At 40.9% G+C, this 15,340-nt stretch overlaps 1 protein-coding gene across 4 annotated transcripts in view; it reads right to left on the reverse strand.

Annotated features, from left to right (window-relative positions):
- The window catches only part of KLHL29 (kelch like family member 29), a 387,930-nt gene that overhangs the window by 320,876 nt on the left and 51,714 nt on the right, over positions 1–15,340 (reverse strand). For 3 of the 4 annotated variants that reach the window (XM_038131381.1, XM_038131378.1, XM_038131379.1), the window contains exon 2: positions 1,394–1,500. The exons of the other annotated variant lie outside the window; for it this stretch is intronic. The gene's annotated coding sequence lies outside the window, so the exon portion shown is untranslated. The remainder of the gene's footprint in view (positions 1–1,393; positions 1,501–15,340) is intronic. 4 annotated transcript variants of the gene reach the window in all.

A 15,340-nucleotide genomic window follows, 5' to 3' on the forward strand; every position in this document is an offset into this window, starting at 1 on the left:
TAGTGGTCTTGACAGACAGTAGGTACAATGTGAGCCAGCAACATGCCCTTGGAACAAACCCAAGTGTCTCCATTCTGAGCTGCGCTGGTGAGAGCACAGCCAGCAGGCCCAGGGAAGCAATCCTTCCCTTTCCTGCAGGATTTGTGAGCCCTCCAGAACAAGAAGGCTTTGACCTACTGGAGAAAGTCCAGTGGAGGACAGTGGTGTCTAGAACAGAGGTCTCCCCCAGATCTCACTGTGTTTTCTGATTCCCCAAAGGAAAGGTACAAAGAGAACAGAGTGAGCCTATTCTTGAAAGGGCAGTGATGTGACAAGAACAAAGAAGCTGCAACAACAAAAATTCAAGTTATAAATGAAGAAAATATCCTTCATAAGGTGGTGAAACATGGTAACAGGGGTCTAACAACGTTTTGGAGTCTGCATCCTTGGAGATATTCAAAACCCAACTGTATAAGGTCCCCAGGAACCTGCTTTAAAAGTGATGTTGCTCTGAGCAGGAGGCTGGACTAGACAACTGCACAGGTGTTTTCCAGCCTGAATTATCCCAAAAAAGTTACATATCTGGATGGAAGAAGCCGGAAAGCTGGTCGAAGAAGGACAAGAGGACAAGAAACAGCATAAAAGCACAGGATTAGCTCTTTAATGAAAAAACAGAGAAGTGCAAAAAGAAGCTAGAAAAGGGACTAAGCAAGAAAAACAGCAGGCAGGATCAAGACTGAGGAAGAAGAAAAAGAAAAATCAAATCTCTGTGCACAAAATTAAACTTTACTTCCATGGGCAGGAGGTGAAAAATTCCACAAGAGTCATTCAACAATGAAGTCAAGTATTTAAGTTTCTAGTGTAATGTGCATAGTAGATTTGGATAAGAGAGGGAATCAGTTCTTTCTTTTCCCTTCCCATGCCCCCAAGAAACCAACTAACCTTTAATCTCCCTTTTCCAAATATTTGAACTCAATCTTGCAAACTTCACAGATATTTTAACTATGTACATTATGAAGAATGTTTCATTTGCAATATAAAAATACATTCACTTTTATCAGCTTAAAACTCAAAGTCCACTACACCCAAATAAGCCTCTTACAGCTTTTTACAGTTTTATAAGATATGGCCTCATGAGTCTAGGCCTATACACACAAAAAACTTTGCTTTCTCTTGGAGCTCACCACCAAATTAAAATACTTCTGATCAGGTTTACAGCATTAGCATTTATCATATTACAATATTTTTCTATTCTAACACAGATGCTCAATTGCATGTGCTGCAATAGGAACTTGCTGCAGCCACTGAAAGGGAGAGCAATGCCCAAAATGTGTTTGTGTAAGCAAGGAAGAGACCATGAAAGAAAAGCCACAAAAAAAGAAAAAAAAAAAAAAAGAGACATCTGCACACTTACCCTGTGATATCCACAATCTGTATCAAAATCAGCCTCAGGTGTAACAGTCAGTAAACAGGACAGCAAACCCTTGCATTTAGCAGAAGATTTCTGGGAAGCCAGATTACCTAGAAAAAGTTGAAAAGAGTTACTTTAACACACAAAGATAAAATCACCTATGTGTAATGAGAATAAGGCTTCAAATGAATCACTGCACCAGAATAAAAAAAAAGAAAAAAGCTGCTCAATGGGAGACCACCATGATCAGAACAGAGAACTTAAACCCCAGAAGGCGACAGAAATTTGTTCCAAAGCACAGAGAGTCAGATGCCGGTAGGCACTCAGGGTTTAGCAAAGAACATCTAATATCCAAGATAACATGGTGTTAACCCTCTAATCAAGGATGTGGAGGAGACCAGAAAGAGCACGATATTTTGCTTAATTAGTTGCTATCAAAGAGAGGATGAGTTCAAGCACTTGCAAAAACAAGGCAATCTAAGACTATTTAAAAGTTTAATAGTGTTCTAGAGTCTTTGGTAACACAGAGTTTGCCCATGAAATCAAAATAATCCCTGGAGACAAATTTAAAGGAATATATCTCATTTTAATGCACAGAGTAAAATGACTATTCATTAAAGCAAAGCAGTTTTATCCCTACAGTCTCCATCTCAGATGCAATACATATTGAAGTAATCTTTATGACAGGAAGTGGCATGTAATCCTGCAAGAATGAACTGCTGTTGTTATCTGCAAATCAATACAATTTTTTTTAAGTAGATGTAGCTGTGCCTATTGATTTCATGTTTTTAGCCCTAGAGTTTCAGTTTCTACCTTTCAAGAAGATTCTTACAATGACAAGATTGCTGCATACATGTAATTGAGTTGATACGATCTGAATGTGAAGTTTACAGTGCACTTCCCTCTGCAATGCAACTGGGGCTTCTGTCCCATTGCCTCAGCTTAAGCTTTTTTTTCATTTTATATTAACTTTATGTATTTATAATAATTTTGAAGCGGTAGAGTAACACTTCACTACTCCAACCCGCTAGCTCTGGAAAGTTTAGCACACAAAACATACCCTTGGAAGTTATCTCCCGAGCCTGCTAGGATATTATGTCAGAATATATGCATGACTTTTGCTATGTTTAAATAGCCTGACCAAATAATTTCCCTTGTGAAAGCCTAAAACTGGTTCAGTGCTGAATATTTACAGCCCAAAGAGGTGTGGTGAAGGTGAGGATGGTAAAGGTACAAGCACACAGAAGAACTGAATGACTTATCCAAGGTCACTTTGTAGATCAGTCAGGCAATGAGCTCCATTAAGAGTTTTATTAAACTGCTAAATTCCTACTATATTTCTGCAAATGAAGCATACAGCAACTTTGGCTTGACTAGCTGACCAAATGGCTCATGCTGCAATGAATGATCTGTAATGAGAGCTGGCTGAGAGGCACAATGCACCATCAGCCTGAGAAACGAGGCAAAAACGATCAAACCACTAAAAAAAAGTTTAAAAGCATGAGATTAGGACCAGATGAGTGACATCCCAAATCAGGTTAGGAAAGCTGAAGTGCTGATAGAACTAAATCTGGCCAAGGACATCAAGGGCAACACGAAATGCTTCTATAGGTACTTCTGTGACAACAGGGAAGACTTGTGAAAATGTTGGCCCCATCCAGAAGGAAATGGGAAACCCATTTACTTGGGATATGGAGAACATTAAGATACTCAATGACTTTTTTGCCCCAGTCTTCAGTCACAGGTGCTCCACCCACACTGCCTGAGCTGCAGGCAGGGACTGGGGAAATGAAGAAACACACACTGAGAGAGAAGATCAGAGTCAAGACCATCTATGGACCTGAAGGTATTCAAGGCCACCTTTGGGTTAAAAGGAACTTTAAAGGTCAGCTAGCTCCAAGCAGAAAAAAACTCTGTGCTGTCTAAGCACTAGCCAGCTGTAGGTTAGTTTCTTGAAAACATAAGATGATGGAAGAGGAAGCACATGAAAGGCTGGGGAAAGTGTAGAAATGTAAACATCTTGTCCACATTATCCCTCATCATTACCATTCAGTCCATCAAACAGAGCTCCATGCTCATCCTGAGCCTGTCTTCTTTACAGGTCTAGACTAATTTTGGATCTAAGGCTTTTCTAATAGCTGGTCTCCTTATTTATTTATTTGACACTACTTGAATACGTTGTTGTGACTTTTTAATTCAATATTTCTGACTTTCACAAGATAACTAAGGAATATACCACGGACTACCTAAAAATCCTGAAACAAAAAGGGAATATTTATTTTGTTTTGCCTTTAGTTTGCTGAAAAAAGCACTGTTTTCATGAGGCAGTTTATGGAAAGAATAAAGGGGAAATTACTCAAGGGAGTAATATCTGTTTTGCATAATGACTCATCATATCATAGTTACCCCATCTCCAAGGGCAACACTAGGCCAGAGCAACCCTGAAAGATCTCCTCAGGGAACCACACACTTCTCAAAGCAATCTCAGGACTCTTGTTCCAGAACTTCACAGAACAGGAAAAAAACAATTGAGACTAATAAAACTAAAATGGGTTTCAGATAGGGAAGAAGCCTCAGTAGTCAATGACAGTTTTACATGAAGGAAACCTTTTTCTCTCTCACCTCAATAATGAAAGACATGAAGAATATTTACAAAGCACATGGCAGGCTCTAGACAACAGTGTGATACATAAAGGCAAAACAGAACTCACAGCTGGATACAGGACATCTGAGAAAAGAAGAATCAGAAGGAACTGAAGGAACAAGAAAAGCAATTACTTGTCACCATGAAAATGGTACACAAAGATGAGCCAAAGTTCAAAATCTGTTTGCTTACTCTTGGACACACAGTTCCAGAGAAGTATAAAAAATCACTAGGGGAAATACAAAGACACACTTAATGGTCTTTAACATACTGCAACTTACATGATTTACTAGCATTTGGGTGAGTTTTCTTTCCCCTGCTTTATAAAATCTTGGTTGCTTGTAGGAAAGGATTTTAAGCTTACCAAAACTTTACTGCAGTTACCATGGTGGGGGAGCAACACCTGCCAGGCAGTTCTGAACCACTAAAATAAAATATTGAAACTGGAAAAGGCAGAAACACAGCAAGGAGCTTTCAACAGCAAACCCAGGTTCTCTCATCATAGTGTACTACCCTGCACAGAGGTAAAACCTGCATTCCCAGTATTAATCCTTATGAAGCTGAAGGTGCCTTACAGGCAGCCTTATGTCTCCTTTGGGAGCCTAACTACTGCAAAATAGACAGGTTAAGGATTCTGTCCTGTGCCTATGCTTCTAAATTAAGTGACTTGAAGCAACTGGATCTAAAGCTATCTACTTTAGATACTGCATCTTCTTCTTCCTGAAGGAGAGAGCTCTTTCTTCAGGTTAAATCAGCTGGGGGCCATGGTATGAAAAGTTGGTGTCAGCTCACCTCTCATCAACACAGGTATCTTCACAAAGAGATGGAATAATCCTGAGTGCCTTTGGCATGAAAGATGTGGTCAGTGAGAAGCAGGTCTGGATCTTTTAGAGAGAGGAGCTGTATCAGCTGGACTCCCCTCTACAGTTCTGGGTTGGCCAAAGAAGAGTTCAGCAGCACCAGCAAACAATGAGATACGGTAACAGCACAAGCAGCAAGCAGAAAGCTCAGCTTTAAATAGTAAATGAGAAGTGTTCAAAAGGCAAGAGAGGATGAGGGAGACAATGATTTCATACAATGTCAAGCCAAACTCATAATTTTCTTATGCAGCAATGCACTGTTTCAGAGCTTCTCTGTCACAGACAAAGTATCCAAAAGCCATACAGCAGAGCTGAAGAAAGGCAAGGAGCAAGCAGCAACATTTGGCAACTAGTACTGCAAGGAGGGACTCATTTTTCCAGAGCCTCCCTGAATAAGAGATCATTTTCCCTGAATAAGAGATCACTTAACAGCAGAGCTGCACAACATGGACCTCAGTGAGGATGCAGTGCTCCATGCAGTGCCTTCCCACGGCTCACCTGTGGTTGAAAAAATTATTTGGACAAGAAGAAGGATGAAGCCAAGGATGTGGACATAGTTATAGTAGGTTAATTACCCAGAAAAAAGTTTAACACAAAAATATTCTATGAAAGCCTGCCAGTGCAGACAAGCTATAAATCAACTCTGAAGCACAAAGTGCTTTTAAAATGCCCTTTACAAGATGCTCTACCCTGCAAACAACCTCTCCTTAGTCAGGTACCACAGCCTAGGGCAGGGGCTGAAGAACAGGAATGAAATACCAGACACAGAACACCCTCTCTGCAAATAAACAAGGCAAAGGAAAGCAAATCAGAGGGAGGGGGAAAAAACCAACTGCAACATAAAGTATGAGCACTTGCTAGGCAGGCTAAGTGGAAGCTTTACAGGCAGCAGAAGGGGGCTATAGGCAGTGTTTTTGCCAAATCAGATCAGTCACTGCAAACAGCTGAGCTCAGCAGGCTGGGAAGTTGTATGGACACAGGAGGTAAGGACAGACCAACACACCCAAAGGGGTCAGTGCTGCCAGGCTGGGGACAACTGTGTGCTGCTATCTTTATCTGTTATCTTTAGCATGTTTACCATGAAAAGCTCTATAATGCCGGGCAACCTGTTGTCTTACTGTGGCCAGAAGTCAAGCAAGTGGTCTGAGAAGGGAGTAATTACAGATCCCACAGAAGCTACACAGGCTCTGAAGTTCAGCAGAGCTGCAGTCAAGAGTTGCAGGCTGGGATAAAAAAAATAAAACACAGGACTGGAAATGAAGGATGCATCCATTTTCACAGTCCCACCTGACTTTATGGAAAGGAGTGACTGCTCTGCACCACGATGTCTGCAGAATACTATTGTTATGTTTACCCTGATATATTATTTATTACAGAATTTACAGCTCGCTCTTTTCCCCAACTGACAACCAGCCAACTACTAATTTGCAAGCTAAAATGCTGTGAGCTCTGCAGATCCCAGGGCATTTGCAAGCCATAAGGATTCTGAAACGCTTGGGAGAAGCCTGGCAATGCTGCCAGTCCTCACTAAGGTCCAAAGAATTTAAGCCACAGCCACCTAAACAAAGGAACTACCTGAGAAAAAATGACTAGAGGAGGATGTCTGCACACCCATAATGTTCAAATATTTATAGAAAACTTTTTAGCAGCAACAAATCAGAGCATCACTCTACCACCAGCTCTGGGTTTGAAATTATAATTGCTAGACACCTAAGGCTACTTGGTATGTTTTACTGAGCTTCTCGCAATCCCACTTATCTCTCTGAAAACAGGCTGGGAAGTATGAACATCTCTTCATCAAAGATTCAGACACACAGTAACCCATGAGGTCACTCTGTGCAATAGTTGAAGTCCCCCAAACTCAAATGCTGGCCTGTGTTTCAAAGGGGTAGTAAGTAGAAAGGGAAGGGGAGAATAATATTCATTCAGTATTTCCCCTTTCCATAACATTGACAAATTAACTCCTCCTTCGACATCACATAACTTTTGAGAAAACATTTGTGGTTTAGAACTGGCTGTTGAGTTTGTATTCCTGCCTGGATAATCACTTCTTTAAAATGAAGTATACATCAATAATATTCATGGGGAGCTTCATAAGAGCTTGGCAAACAGTTCTGACAAAATAAAAACCTCAAACATAAGGATTACTCATAAAATGCTACATCAACATCTCTTTTGACAGACATCTGGATTATGCTCCTTTTTAAAGGGGAAAAACAAAGATGTCACTTCGAAGTTTAAATGGAAACAGTGAAATATGCCATTAAAAATACTACATCATAAACAAAGCTATTTTTGCAAACTCAAATGCAATGAGCAATTATGACAAAGTTTGCCAGGATAATTTACAGATGTCTTTTCATTTTAAAAATGCTTTCAAAACACTAAAAGATGTACAGATATTACAGGTTAGTAATGACTTTACAGACCTAGAAGATGAGCTAGCCAGCATTAATAGTCTGCCAAGTCCCATCTTTTTTTTCTAAATGGCCTTTAGTTGATGCTGTAAATGAAGCTAAAGCATACACACCAAACCAACTGAACAAAATTCCAGAAAGAAATGCAGACAGACACTTTAGGAGCCCATCCTTAAAGCATGTAATTCACTATTCCTACCCCAAACCATGTTAAACATAGAATTGCTTTATCCAGATGACATGAAGTTCTGTGGTATGCTGTAGTGAAGACTCAAAATGAGATCACTCTTCGGATGCAAGTAAAAACTTCTAACTCATTCCCAGTCTATTTACTTTTTAACTCCCATTAAAAGCTCAAAAAAAGCTATGGATATGCCTGGGCTTCAAAAAAGGATATGTAAAATATTCCCATGCAAAAATAAAGTACTAAAAAGACTGTTTATTCAAAAATTACAGAGCTCTAATGGATCATAAAGGTTCAGTTAAAAATTCTTAACCCTAACAGTAGTGAGGGTCCTTGAAAGACAAATACATATAGTCTAGTGTAAAAGTAGATTGCTTTAAAGTAGAGTCAACTTCACAATTCATTGAAGTCCACTGGATTTGCTGGAGATTGGATGAAGGTCACAGAATCACAGAATTGTTTGGGTAGAAGGAATCTTAAAAATCATCTTGCCACACCCCCTGCCATGGGCAGGGACACCTTCCACTAGACCAGATTGCTCAGAGCACCATCAAACCTGGCCTTGAACAGGGATGGGGCAGCCACAGCTTCTCTGGGCAACCTGTGCCAGTGTCTCACCATCCTCACAGCAAAACATTTCTTTCTAACACTTAATCCAAATCTGCTCTTGCAGTTTAAAGCCCTTGTCCTATCACTGCATGTCCTTGTAGGAAGTCTCTCTCCAGCTTTCTTACTGCTGCCTTCCAGTACCTAAAGGGGGCCTAATAAGGTCTCCCTGGAACTCTCTTCTCCAGGCTAAACAACCCCAATTCTCTCAGTCTTTCTTCACAGGAGAGATGCTCCAGCCCTCATCTTCATGGCCCTAAGAAGAAGATCCTTGGTGACTTTGCAAGCATACATTGTTGGGTCCTGTCCAGCCTCTCATCCACAAGCACTCCCAACTCCTTCTCCTCAGGGCTGCTCTCAATCCATTCACTGCCCAGACTGTTTTTATGCACGGAATGACCCTGATCCAGGTGCAGGACCTTGCACTTGGCCTTGTTGAACTTCATGAGGTTCCCACAGTCCCGCCTCTCAAGCCCGTCCAGGCCCCTAAGGATGGCATCCCATCCCTCCAGCGTGTCACCTGCACCACACAGCTCAGTGTCACCAGCAAACCTGCTGAGAGTGCCTCAGTCCCACTGTCCATGTTGCCAACAAAGACGTCAAACAGCGCCAGTCCCAAAACTGACCCCTGAGGAATGCAGCTCATCACTGCTCTCCATTGGGACACTGATGCATTGACCCCAACTCTGGGTGCAACGAACCAGCCAACTTTTTATCCATCAAGTGGGCCAGCCATCAAATTCATGTCTCCACAGTTTAAAGGCAAAAATTTCACACAGAACAGCATCAAATGCTTTTCACAAGTCCAGGTAGATTACATCAGTTGTGCTTCCCTTATCCACCAACGCTCTTCACCCCATCACAGAAGGTCACCAGATTTGCAAGGCATGACTTGCCCTCAGTGAAGTCATGCTGGCTGTCACCAGTCATCTCGTGATTTTCCACTATGCCTTAGCATTGTTTCCAGGAGAATCTGCTCCATGACCTTGCCAGGCACTGAGAGAAGACTGACCGGTTAATAGCTCCCCATGTCCTCCTCTTCAATGGGAGGTATGTTTCCCCTTTTCCAGTCAGCGGGAACTTGATGATACTGACACAACTTATCAAACATGATGGACAATGGTTTAGTGATGTAATCCACCAGTTCCCTAAGAACCCATAGACACATTTCATCAGGTCCTATGGACTTGTGCCCTGCAGCTTCCTTAGATGTTCTCAAAGTAATAATCTACTACAGCAGGTGGTTCTAAATTTTCCCAATCACTGCCTTTTCCTTCTGCAACTCAGGCAGTGGGGTTGGAACACCTGTCACTGAAGACCAAGGCAGAAAAATTAGCTGTCCCTGCCCTCCCTTTAATCCTGTCCCATAAGGTTTCAGTCAGCTTCTCATCAATCCGCAGGCAGAACGCCATGCACACCAGCTGGCCAGTAACACTTCTTCCTCATTTCCACCTCCTGCACTTTGTGAAGAGCCTACATCCTTCTAGTCCAACATTTGAGTCATAGGAACCATCGTGGCATGTCTCCACCAGGCCAGTAAGATCACAGCCCTGCAGGCACACATGTCTCTAACTCCTCTTGTTTATTCCCCACTTCTGCACAGTGGCATTAAGCTGGGCCCCTGAGGAAGCTGGCTTGGATTCAGATACTCTCCTGCAGACCTGCAATTCCCTCTCATGGCTCTGGGCATCTCCTGGCTGGCACTGCCATCAAACTGATAGAAGTGGGATGGACTGAGGTTCCCCTCCACTGGCAACTTTAGTTTAAAACCCTCTAAACTTTTAGTTTAAAGGTAGCAGGCAAGGAAGTACATTTGTTGAAGTATCTTTTATTTCTTTGTTGAAGCAAAGACCAGCAAAGATACCTTCTTCTGAAATAGCTTGAAGGCATTGAGATTAAAAGAGTGGAAGTTTTAGGACAGCTTGACTAACATATTTTCTCAATGTCAGTGCTTCACTGAAGCAGCTGGAGAGACTCACATTAAAAGCACTGAAACATTTGAGACTGAGAAGACCTCAACTTATTTGACACCATGAACTGACTTTCTGCAGTTCAATGTCTTTTCCAGATATTTGTCAAAAGCCAACAGAAACAGAACAAAACCTGTTGGTTTGCTATTTCCTGATGGTTTCTAATACAAAGCCCTACTCTTCTATTAAGACTTTTAGAGACTGCTGGGGAGTCAGGTAACATAACCAACTGCAGGTGATGTAAGAGTAGCCAGATCCTGCCTTTTGCAGTGTGGGAGAAATGCTATGAGGCAGCTGGAGAGCAGCAGGATAGGATCAGGCTGCTGTAGAAAAAGTCAAGATGATGGCAAAGTAAGTACTTGGCTCTTCAGAGTCTTTGTGTCCCTCCTTGTCTTATCTGAAGCCTTGCACAATGCCAAGAAACCAAGCAGGAACTGCACTTGGTTCATCATGTACCATAGACATGAGGGATGATGACAGCTCATTCTGTTGGGTCTGATGCTACAAAAAGGGAAGGGAGAGCACAGTACCATAGCTAGGAAACAACAGCCTGTGCTCAAAAGGGCAAAAGCAATCATTTCTCTTACAATGTGAACTAACACTGCCATATGCCAGGAGAATGCAGCATCCCCATGCAAATAAGGCTCTGAGAACCTGACCAGAACAGGGAAAACCATACCCTCTTCCCAGGGACCAACATGCTTTTAACAGACTGCATAATCACAGCAGTCCTTTTTTGACCTCAGTCTGATTCTCTTGCGCATTATAAGGCACATGACTTAATTTGTTGCTTTTTCAGGAAGAAAAAAACCCCAAACTGTAATAGTTACCAAAGTTTTAGTGAGGCCTTCTGGTGCTGGCAAAAGATTTTAGTGATTAATTATTCTGGCTGTCAAAACCTATTTGGGTTTTTTTCATTATTTATTTTTAATTTTGTTGGCTTTCATTTCTATACAAGGAATCTTGCTATATTTTTGTTAAACAGACTGAAGACTCTTCCTTTCTTAAATTTCCCAAATAGAAAAGCTAATAAAGTCTTTATTTCTTTCTCTTGAATTAGGGTAATGAATGTCTGCAAGAAATCCCAGTGGCTTTAAGGTGTGTTTTTCCACCCTTAGCCACCACCATCACTCTTCTACTCTACATCTAATCTGCTCACTATCTCATCCACCTCCTAGAGGTGCAGACAGACCTGAACACAACATTCTGGGAGTGTCTGCAGTATGGACAGACCCAGATTTAGCACTGCTTCCCTGAAATTCTCCTATGGACCTATACAGAGATTGCTGACACAGTCAACCAAAGCTTTTTCTACAAGCTTATGTTCCCCTACTTTCTACTCGAGGTGGAGCAATGGCACTCTCTCCTCTCCAGTGACTTCAGAAGGAGTCCAGGACAACTGGCTTAGGAGAGGGTGCAAAATTGAGAGGTGAAGCTGGGCAACCTCAGTTCCCATCCCTCACACCTGCACAATCAAATTATACCTATGTTTCTATACTGTTCTTGTTTCTCAATCAAAATGGTTTCACCAAGTCAAGTTTCACCAAGTATTTATGGCTTTACCTTGCAGAAGCCATAAATATCAAACTTGCAATCACATTAAAAACACTTAATAGGTACCAGCTTAGCTTGACAGGATCTGTTTTCCAGAAGCTCATGTTGACTGGCATTAATTTTAATTCTCTTACTCAACCCTTTACAAGCTGTCCCATTTATTACATCCTAATTCACTATTAAAATGACAAGAGTCAAACCCTCACACCATTGAGGCACAGATCTTAGCCACTCTTCCAAAGGAATGAACCAAACTTCCAAAGCTGACTGCCAGCAGCACACCAGAATAGTGGAGCCCTAAATCCCCTCTCTCCGCCTCCCAATGGCAACACTATAAAAAGACCTGTGGCTTAATTTGTCATCCCCAAAGAAACAGCAGAACAAGCAGATCAGTTACAAAACATCCCCTTTAGAGAAAAGAAAAAAAAAGCAAGCAAAGATAGAAGAGGAAGTGTGGGAGATGCGCAGGTTACAGTCAATCAAACTTGGGATTCCATGAGAATAATTGGAAAAAGAAGCAATTCCTTCACAGAGAGAATTTGTTCTCCAGATGCAAATTGTTGAATTTAGCACATATGACCATCACAGAATTCATTCAATTGTGTGAGGAGATCATGCTGTTAAAATTGAGCTGGTAAATTTAATTTAAGAATTAGGTTATTTAAAAACATAGGGTTTAGGTTTTTTACATATGGTGCCAAGAAAGTTTCAGCAGTGGGTAGTCTGAGAACTAACCTTCCCTAAGGAGAGTCAGCACTGCTTGCAGTCATCCAGATGCCTACATACAAGATAAGTGGAGAAAAATAATTTTCCTGGAGGATTTATATTATCCTGGCCATCACATATTTTCAGTTGCACACTAGGTGGGTGACACATCACTGTTACCTCCAGCATCTCCCAACTTCCTCAATAAGCCTGGACGACAGTCTCCACACAACTACTCTGAATTGAGGCATTACAACAAGTAATTTTCCATCATTAAATTACTGCCATCTTCCTCATGCTTTGCCATATCTGTGGAGACAAAGTGTAGTGCTTCCTTTAACACTCCTGTTTACAGCTCTGACTAAAACACGTGCAAGTTCAGCAGCTGCACAGATAGCAGAGAGCTCGCCTGTGTCTAACAAACCGGCACAGGCAGGGAAGTGCTCATTTTTACAAGTCAGATAGCACCCATGGAGAAGACCACTGTTATGTGTCTTAGAGCCTCAGGCAGTGTCCTGCAGCCTGTCATCAAAGGCTTTGAATAAGACTACCACACTCCCATTTATTGACATAGAGAATATGCTGATGACAGAAAGAATGTACCATGACCATGCTCCAGCACCAGGGACGCTGCTGTTTACATCCTGATTTTTTAACTCATGGCCTAACAGCAATGTCAGGATTAGGAAAAAAGGCCTTCTCCCCCCAGCTCCAGCTCTCTGGTGATGTACTTTTCAGGTGCAAGCTCTCCATCTCATTTGTTACCTTCATCCAAATGCTCCTCACTCAGTGTCCTCTCTTACAATCCACATTTGTCATATGTGTAATTCAAAGACTCTCAAAACACTCCCTGCCTTCACATGACTAGTCCAGACAATTCTCTGGTCCAAGACCACTTCCACAAATGCCATGCTAGAGCTACACACCATTGAAAAGAAAGTGTATCAAAATAGTTTTGCTGAGATGCAGGGCTTCTGCAATAACTAGGATTCAGAGATGTGCAAAATAATGAATTTCCTAACAGTCCATAGATGTTGTCTATTCTCCAAAGAACTTCAAATATGCTGGTCTCTCATGACCCATCAAACAGGGAAACCAGTTACCAATATAAGAGAAAATGCTTCTTGTCTCACTTTTAACCAATTCTTCCCTCTTTCACATCAAATCCCACTTTGTGTGTCAATCCATCAGTTACTAACTCCTGAATGACATTATTGCAACTTTTATGAAAACATGGGCATGACCTCAAGCCTCATGGAAAGAAGTCAATTTATCGCTGGTATCTCAAGCATAGAAGTTACCGTTTGATACCAGGCCCTCAACTAAGATGCAGTGTGAGCAAGCACCCATCACCTTCAGAGAAAAACACTATTGTTCCAAATTCCAGAAGCATAACTAAAGAAATTATCATTTTAACCAAAATATCAAGGGCAGCGCAGGATCTTAATCTATAGCTCGTTTACACAGATCTCTGTATGATTCACCCATTTTTATGCACTCATTCTCCCAAACTGCAGTAGACAGCCCCTAAATCTTTGTGATTGCAAGCCTAAGTTCTTACCAGGAGAACAGCGTGGCCATGGGTTATTAATGAGAGCCCTGATCAAGCACATATTCAGTTCAAATCACTTGCTAAAAAGTTATCCTCCTATAGGCTATATAAATACATAATACATCTACATTAACCTGGGTGACACTGGAGCAGCCTTTCCAGCAATCTGGACTACTTTTTCTCCAAAGTAGACTCTTATACCTCATTTGAGTGAGTGAGCACACATTTTAAATAATGACGAGAGACTCCAATTTTCACATTTTCATGGATGCAGTGTCAAATCTATTTGTAACAGGATCATCTATTATCAGTCAGTACTGGGCAAACTGGGTGAGAAAATAATGGTTAGTAGTATATTGTCTGGAATCTTGATGAAAATTAGGAGGAGGTAAGTGAAGTTGTTGAAAAACAAAAGTGTTACTTGTTGATTGCTTAATGCAGCCTGACTTGACTTCAGCTATTTCTAGTAGAAGATCAGAAGTCATTGTTGTTTGGTTGTTTTTTTTGTCTGTGTTTTTTTATTTAACAGAAGTTAATTTTCTCTGCCCATTTCAGTTTTAAACATGGAATATTTCAACCACTGAAGCACTCTTGTTCTTCACACAGTAGATCTGTTTCAAGCAAAACTCAGACAGGTCTTCTGCTGAAGTTACACATTAGAACAGTGGAAACAGGACCTGAATACACCCACATGGTGTATTTTCTTCGCTTTCCTCACAACATAGTCAAGAGATGGGGGGGGGGGAGGGGGAAGTAACCAAAAGAAAAACTGTACAGTAAATGGAAACATCCTGCTTTGGAGCTGATATGAAATTTCAATGAATTTTTTTTGGTGAGGGCCATTAAAACAATCCTTTGAGTTCAGCAAAAAATACTTTTATTTTTAGTGGCTATAAATTAAACAGCCCACTAAATGGAAATACCATTACAAGACAGTAAAATTATTTTTCCTTAAGAAAGCATAATGAAATTCATTCTGTGTTGTATTAAAACAAATATTCCTCAGTTACATGAGATTAAAGTGTAGTAATTTCAGATTTAATTTTAAAAACAAAGTATTAAAACTTTGGTTTAATAAAAGGGTTTAAACAGATCAAGGTTTAAAGAAAATTTTATTGGATGTGCTAGATGATCTTTCAAGTCCCTACCAACCCAAACCATTCTGTTATTCTGTATCAGTGAATTCTCTTCAGATTATGAGCAAAAAGATAACAACTTGAAATTATACATCTGAAGTCAGCTCAAGTATGTTTGTCTATTAAAAAGTAAAGTAAGTTACTTTCACAACTGCTAATAAATGTCTTTCTCTATGGTAATCTTTCTCAAGAAGTCTGCTTTTTTCAGCCTCAGCTGTCCAGAAGTACATTTTTATTTTGTTTGTTTCAACACAACGAGCTGTTACTCAGAAAGTGTTTTCCTTACTGGGACCAATTCACTGAACGTAAGACCAAGGAAAGT

The sequence above is a fragment of the Motacilla alba genome, chromosome 3, assembly GCF_015832195.1.
Source record: "Motacilla alba alba isolate MOTALB_02 chromosome 3, Motacilla_alba_V1.0_pri, whole genome shotgun sequence".
NCBI classification, from domain to species: domain Eukaryota; kingdom Metazoa; phylum Chordata; class Aves; order Passeriformes; family Motacillidae; genus Motacilla; species Motacilla alba.